The sequence below is a fragment of the Cebus imitator genome, unplaced genomic scaffold (genome assembly GCF_001604975.1).
Source record: "Cebus imitator isolate Cc_AM_T3 unplaced genomic scaffold, Cebus_imitator-1.0 Scaffold831, whole genome shotgun sequence".
Classification (NCBI taxonomy): Eukaryota; Metazoa; Chordata; class Mammalia; order Primates; family Cebidae; genus Cebus; species Cebus imitator.
Genome location: NW_016108146.1, coordinates 114107 through 120291, shown reverse-complemented (window position 1 = coordinate 120291; position 6185 = coordinate 114107). Strand labels below are relative to the sequence as shown.

The following is a 6185-nucleotide window of genomic DNA, read 5'->3' as shown; positions in this document are numbered from 1 at the left end:
GGAAAGGCATAGCAGTCAATTTTGTACTCATTGTGCCTGCTCAGCTCTCAGGAATTCTCCTTTGCCATATTTCCTTATCATGATCTAGTTAACAACATTGTGACAGTTTGAAGATGGAGTGAGTACTGAGCATCCAAAGAGGTGTTCCGGAGGGTTCTTTCCAACATGGATACCTCCTCATTGTGCCTGCTCATATGTGACTGTCTATGCTTACATTTCTCCTTCAAGTGGTTGGGACCCAGGAATCTTTTGGGAGATGGGGCAGAGGTCACTCTCTGTAGATACTTCCTGCTGAAAAGGGGGATCGAGGGTCTTCAGGCCTTCCTCCTTGCTTGCTGTCATGGTGAGGTGATTTTGATGACTGTTGTCTCTTAGAAGATTTCACCTGTGCTGTCCAGAGGCGACATATAGGGACTTGGTTGTCCTGGAGGGAAAGAAAGAGGTTGATATCCCCATCACAAGACCATTTGAAGTCTGATGATTTCTAGGTGGGAGGAAATAAACTGAGAAGATTCAGAGAGCAAGGCTCAAAAAGGAGAAGGAAGATAGAGGCCAGGGGTCCCAGGAAAGGGAAGAGCTATGAGACTGAAGATCAGGTGACACCCCAGCTGAGCCAACTCTTAATACCTCTTTACCAAAGGTGAGAGGCCTGGTCTATAAGATCTCTAATGTGTTCTTGGACCTACTCTGATCTGTTAACCGAAAAATACAAGAATTATGTTAGAAATCTAAAAACTAAAGAGATACTGTAACTAACCTTTGACAAGCAGTTCTCCATTCTGATATTTGAAGACAATGAGCTTGACATAGAAATCCTTAAGTCTTCTCTTGGATTATGTATTCTGGTGAGACCTAAACTGTCATTAAACTTTCCATTGCAAGGTGATTCTAGGACTGGCATCATAGTCTATGTGGCCAATAAACATCTGATCTGTTCCTTCACTAGGAGTTTGGTACTAAAATCTGCTAGAAATTCCTTCTGTAAGATTGCAAAACATAAATGCTGAGTGTTCATTTTTTCCCCAAATGATGTCTAAATAATGTGTTGTTTAAAAAGTCACCATGAGTGAATGAAATATACCACAAATTATGTGCCTCTTTTCCAAGTCCATCTGCCCTCAGCTCCAGCTTGCTTGGAGCTCCAATCACTCTGAGCTCCATTTTGCTCTGAGCATCATCTGCTCAGAGCTCCATCTTACTCTAAGCATCATCTTTTCTGAGCTCCATCTTCTCCAAGCTCCAATCACTCTGAACGCCATCTTGCTCTGAGCACTCTCTACTCCAAACTCCAATGGCTCAGAGCAATGTTTGGAATGCCAATCATTCCGAGCTCAATTTTGCTGTAAGCATCTTTTCTGAGCTCCATCTTACAACAAGCAACATGTGCTGCAAGCTCCATCTCGCTTGGAGATCCTTCTTGCTTCAAGCTCTATTTATTCCAAGCTCCATCTTGCTCAGAGCTCCAATCACTGCAGGCACTATCTTTCTCTGAACACCATCTGCATAGACATCTATCTTACTCGGAGCTTCATCTAGTCAGATCCATTTACTCTGAGCTTCTGGAAGTTCTAATCACTCTGCGTTCCATCTTGCTGGGAGTTCCAATCACTTCCAGCTCCATTTTGCTCTGAGCACCATCTGGTTGGAGCTCATCTTACTCTGAGCAACATGTGCGCTGAGCTCCACCTTGCTTGGAGCTGTAATCATTGTGGGCTCCATTTGCTCTGAACTCCAAAACCTGGCAACATCTCCAAACTCCATCTTACTTAGAGCTCATTTTTGCTCAGAGCTCTATCTACTCCAAGCTGCATTTTACTCAGAGCTCCAACTGTACAGATCAATGTTCAGGAATGCCAATCACTCTGAGCTGCCTCTTGCTCTAAGCACTATCTGCACTAAGGTCCATCTTACACCAGCAACATCTGCTCCAAGCTCCATCTTGCTTGGAGCTCCTTGCTGCTCAGAGGTCTATCTGATCCCAGCTCCATCTGGTTCGAAGGTCCAATCACTCCAAGCTCAATCTTGCTCTGAGCACCATCTACTTGAAGCGCCATCTGCTCTGAGCTCATCTTGCTTAGAGCTCCCACCACTCTGAGCTCCATTTTGCACTCAGCACCATCTGCTCAGACTTTCATCTCCTTGGAGTTCCACTTGCTTCAAGCTCCATCTTTCTCAGAGCTCCAAGCACTCCAAACTCCATGTTGCTCTGAGCTCCATCTGCTCAGAGCTGTCTTCTCCTAGGTCCATCTTGCTGAGACTTCTAGTCATTTCCAGCTCCATTTTCCTCTGAGTACCATCTGCTCAAAGCTCAACCTTCCTGTAAGCAACATGTTCTCTGAGCTCCATCTTGCTTGGAGCTCTCATCACTCTGAGCTGCATCTAAAACTGAGCAATGTCTGTCCCAAGCTCCATCTTGCTTAGCGTTCCTTCTTGCTCAGAGATCCATCTTCCTCAGAGAAATGTTCACAGTTCCAATCACTCCAAGCTCCATCTTGCTCTGAGCTCCATCCTACACCAGGCAACAACTTCTGCAAACTCCAGCTCACTTGGAGGTACTTCTTGCTCAAAGCTCTACCTCCTCCTAGCTCCATCTTGCTCAGAGGCCCAATCACTCTGAGCTCTATCTTGCTTTAAGCACCATCTGCACAGAGTTTTATTTTTCTGAGTTTCTAATCATTCTGAGGTTCATCTTGCTCTGAGCAAAATCTGCTTGGAGCTCCAGATTGCTCTGATTACCATCTGCCTGGAGTTCCATCTTGTTGGGGGCAATTTCTGTGAGCTCCATCTGTTCTGAGCTCCAATCTCTCCAAGCTCCATCTTGCTGTGAGTACTATATCCTCAGAGCTCCATCTACTCTGAGCTCCATCTTGTTCTGGGCACAATTTGCTTGGAGCTCCATCTTGCTCTGAGCACCATCTGCTCTAAACCCCATCTGCTCAGAGTTCCTTTGCTCTATGCTCCATCTTGCTCAGAGCTCCAATTACTCTGGAGTTCCATCTTGCACTGAACATCATCTGCTTGGAGCTCCATCTCACTGTGAACAACATCTTCTTTGAGCTCCATCTTGCTCTGAGCACCATCTGCTCAGAGCTCCATTTTCTCTGAGCTCCATCTTCCTAAGAGCTCCAACCACTTCAAGCTCCATTTTGTTCTGAGTACCATCTACTTGGAGTTCCATCTTGCTCTAAGCACTATCTGCTCGGAGCTCCATCTCACTGTGAACAACATCTTATCCAAGCTCCATCTTGCTCTGAGTACCATTTGCTTGGAACTCCTTCTTACTCTGAATAACATTTCCTCCGAGTTCCACGTTGCGCAAAGCTCCATTAGCTCCAAGGTCTACCTTGTTTGGAGCTCTAATCACTCTGAGCTCCATCCTGCTGTTAGCACCATCTGCTCTGAGCTCCACCTAAAACCAAGCAACATCTGCACCAAGCTCCATCTTGCTTACAGCTCCTTACTGCTCAGAGGTCTGTCTGCTCTGAGCACCATCTTGTTCAGAGCTCTATCTTGCTCTGCACTCCATCTTACGCAAAGGAACATCAGCTCCAAGTTCCATCTTGGTTGGAGCTCCTTCTTTTCTGAGCTTAATCTGCTCAGAGCTCCATCTTGCTCAGTGCTCCAATCACTCCAAGCTCCATCTTGCTCCGTGCTCCAGTCACTCCGAGCTCCATCTTGCTCAGAGCTCCATCTGCTCTGAGCTCCATCTTGCTCAGAGCTCCAATCACTCTGAGCTACATCTTGCTCTGAGCACCGTCTGCTCTAAATTCCTATCACTCCGAGCTCCATCTAGCTCTGAGCTCCATCTTACCAAAGGAACATCAGCTCAAAGCTCCATCTTGTTTAGAGCTCCTTCTTGTCTGAGATTAATCTGCTCAGAGCTTCATCTGCTCCGAGTTCCATCTTTCTCAGAGCTCCAATCACTCCAAGCTCCATCTTGCTCTGAGCTCCATCTGCTCCAAGCTCCATCTTGCTCAGAGCTCCAGTCACTCCAAGCTCCATCTTGCTCTGAGCTCCATCTGCTCTGAGCTCCATCTTGCTCAGAGGTCCAATCACTCTGAGCTCCATCTTTCTCTGAGCACCATCTGCTCTGAGCTCCTTTCACGCCAAGCTCCATCTAGCTCTGAGCTCCCTCTTACACAGAGCAACATCAGCTTAAATCTCCATCTTGCTTTGAGCTCCTTCTTTTCTGAGATTAATCTGCTCAGCGCTTCATCTGCTTAGAGCTCCATCTGCTCTGAGCTCCATCTTGCTCAGATCTCCATCTGCTCCAAGCTCCATCTTGCTCTGAGCTCGATCTTGCTCAGAGCTCCATCTGCTCCAAGCTCCATCTTGCTCTGAGCTCGATCTTGCTCAGAGCTCCATCTGCTCCAAGCTCCATCTTGCTCCGAGCACCATCTGCTCTGAGCTCCATCTTGCTCAGAGCTCCATCTGCTCTGAGCTCCATCTTGCTCAGAGCTCCATCTTGCTCAGAGCTCCATCTTGCTCAGAGCTCCATCTGCTCCAATCTCCATCTTGCTCTGAGGACCATCTGCTCTGAGCTCCATGTGCTCCGAGCTCCATCTTGCTCTGAGCACCATCTGCTCTGAGCTCCATATTGCTCAGAGCTCCAGCTGCTCCGAGCTCCTATCACTCCAAGCTCCATCTAGCTCTGATCTTCATCTTACACAGAGGAACATCAGCTCCAAGCTCCATCTTGCTTGGAGCTCCTTCTTGTCTGAGCTTAATCTGCTCAGAGCTTCATCTGCTTGGAGCTCTGTCTGTTCTGAGGTCTATCTTGCTGAGAGCTCCATTTGCTCCAAGCTCCATCTTGCTCGGTGCTCCAATCACTCTGAGCTCCATCTTACACAGTGGAACATCAGCTCCAAGCTCCATCTAGCTCTGACATCCATCTTACACAGAGGAACATCAGCTCCAAGCTCCATCTTGCTTGGAGCTCCTTCTTGTCTAAGCTTAATCTGCTCAGAGCGTCATCTGCTCTAAGCTCCAGCTTGCTCGGAGCTTCAATCACTCCAAGCTCCATCTGGCTCTGAGCACCAACTGCTCAGAGCTCCAACCACTCTAAACTCTATCTTGCTCTGAACACCATCTGCCCTGAGCTCCATCTGCTTAGAGCTCCAATCACACCAAGCTCCATCTTGCTCTGAGCACTGTCTGCTCTGAGCTCCATGTTGCGCTGAGACCATATGCTTGGAGCTCCCTCTTATACTCTGTGCAACATGTGCTCTGAGATTCATAATGCTTGGAGCTCCATCTCACCTGGAGCTCCATCTGCCCTGAGCTCCATCTGCCCCAAGCTCCATCTTGCTCAGAAGTCCATCTTGCTCTGAGCACAATCTGCTCCATGTATGTTTTTTGCAGCACAATTCCCAATAGGAAAGACATGGAACCAACTCATATGCTCATCAGTCGTAGACTGGATAAAGAAAATGTGCTACATATACACCATGGAATACTATGCAGCCATAAAAGGGTATGAGATCACATTCTCTGCAGGGACATGGATGAAGCTTAAAGTCATCATCCTCAGTAAACTAACACAGAAATAGATAACCAGACATGATATGTTCTCACTCATAAGTGGGAGCTGAACAGTGAGACCACATTTTAATACTATTATGTCCTCTGTAGATGGTCTCTGTTTCTCTTAACAAAAGATATTTATACTTTTTCTCTCTAAAGGATTTAAGTAATTTTATCTCTAAAGGATAAGTAATTTTTTTCTCTCTAAAGGTTTGTTGCTTCTGTCTGTGCCAGCTTAGGGTTCAGGTTAGCTACCCCGTCTTGTAATGACTCACTCCATGTCTACATGGAGTCTCTTCTGTGATAATGTTTGTTCACAGACTCTTACCACCTGTGGGTCATTTGAGGGACGGTGACCTCACATAGTACTAAACCAGGTAAATCACCAAATGAAAGAATTACTGAAACAACGTGTGTGTCTGGTTATTTCAAAGAATAATTAGGAGTCAGTTGAAGGTAATAAAGTTTTAGTAATGTTAGTAACACCTTAGATGACCAAGAATAATCCTGTGGGCCCCAAGAACATATAACAATATGGATTATGCCAGCAAAACTCTCACCCATCAGGCAACAGCAAACGATGATCTAGCTCAAATGTTAATTGTCCTCTCTTGATGTGTGAAAGCACACAACCAGCAGGAGGCACAAACATCAGGGAGACA

The 6185-nt window shown here is 46.3% G+C and overlaps 1 long non-coding RNA gene across 2 annotated transcripts; it reads right to left on the bottom strand.

Moving 5' to 3' along the window:
• Nucleotides 1–2202: 2202 nt before the first annotated feature.
• On the bottom strand, nucleotides 2203–5396 carry LOC119469780. Of its 2 annotated transcripts, none has more exons than XR_005198621.1 (3): nucleotides 4887–5396; nucleotides 3344–4128; nucleotides 2203–2217 (listed from the first exon to the last, which is right to left on the bottom strand). It is a non-coding gene; the product is annotated as an uncharacterized LOC119469780 (long non-coding RNA). The 2 variants fall into 2 exon arrangements; XR_005198622.1 differs by lacking the exon at nucleotides 2203–2217 and adding an exon at nucleotides 3100–3112.
• Nucleotides 5397–6185: the final 789 nt, after the last annotated feature.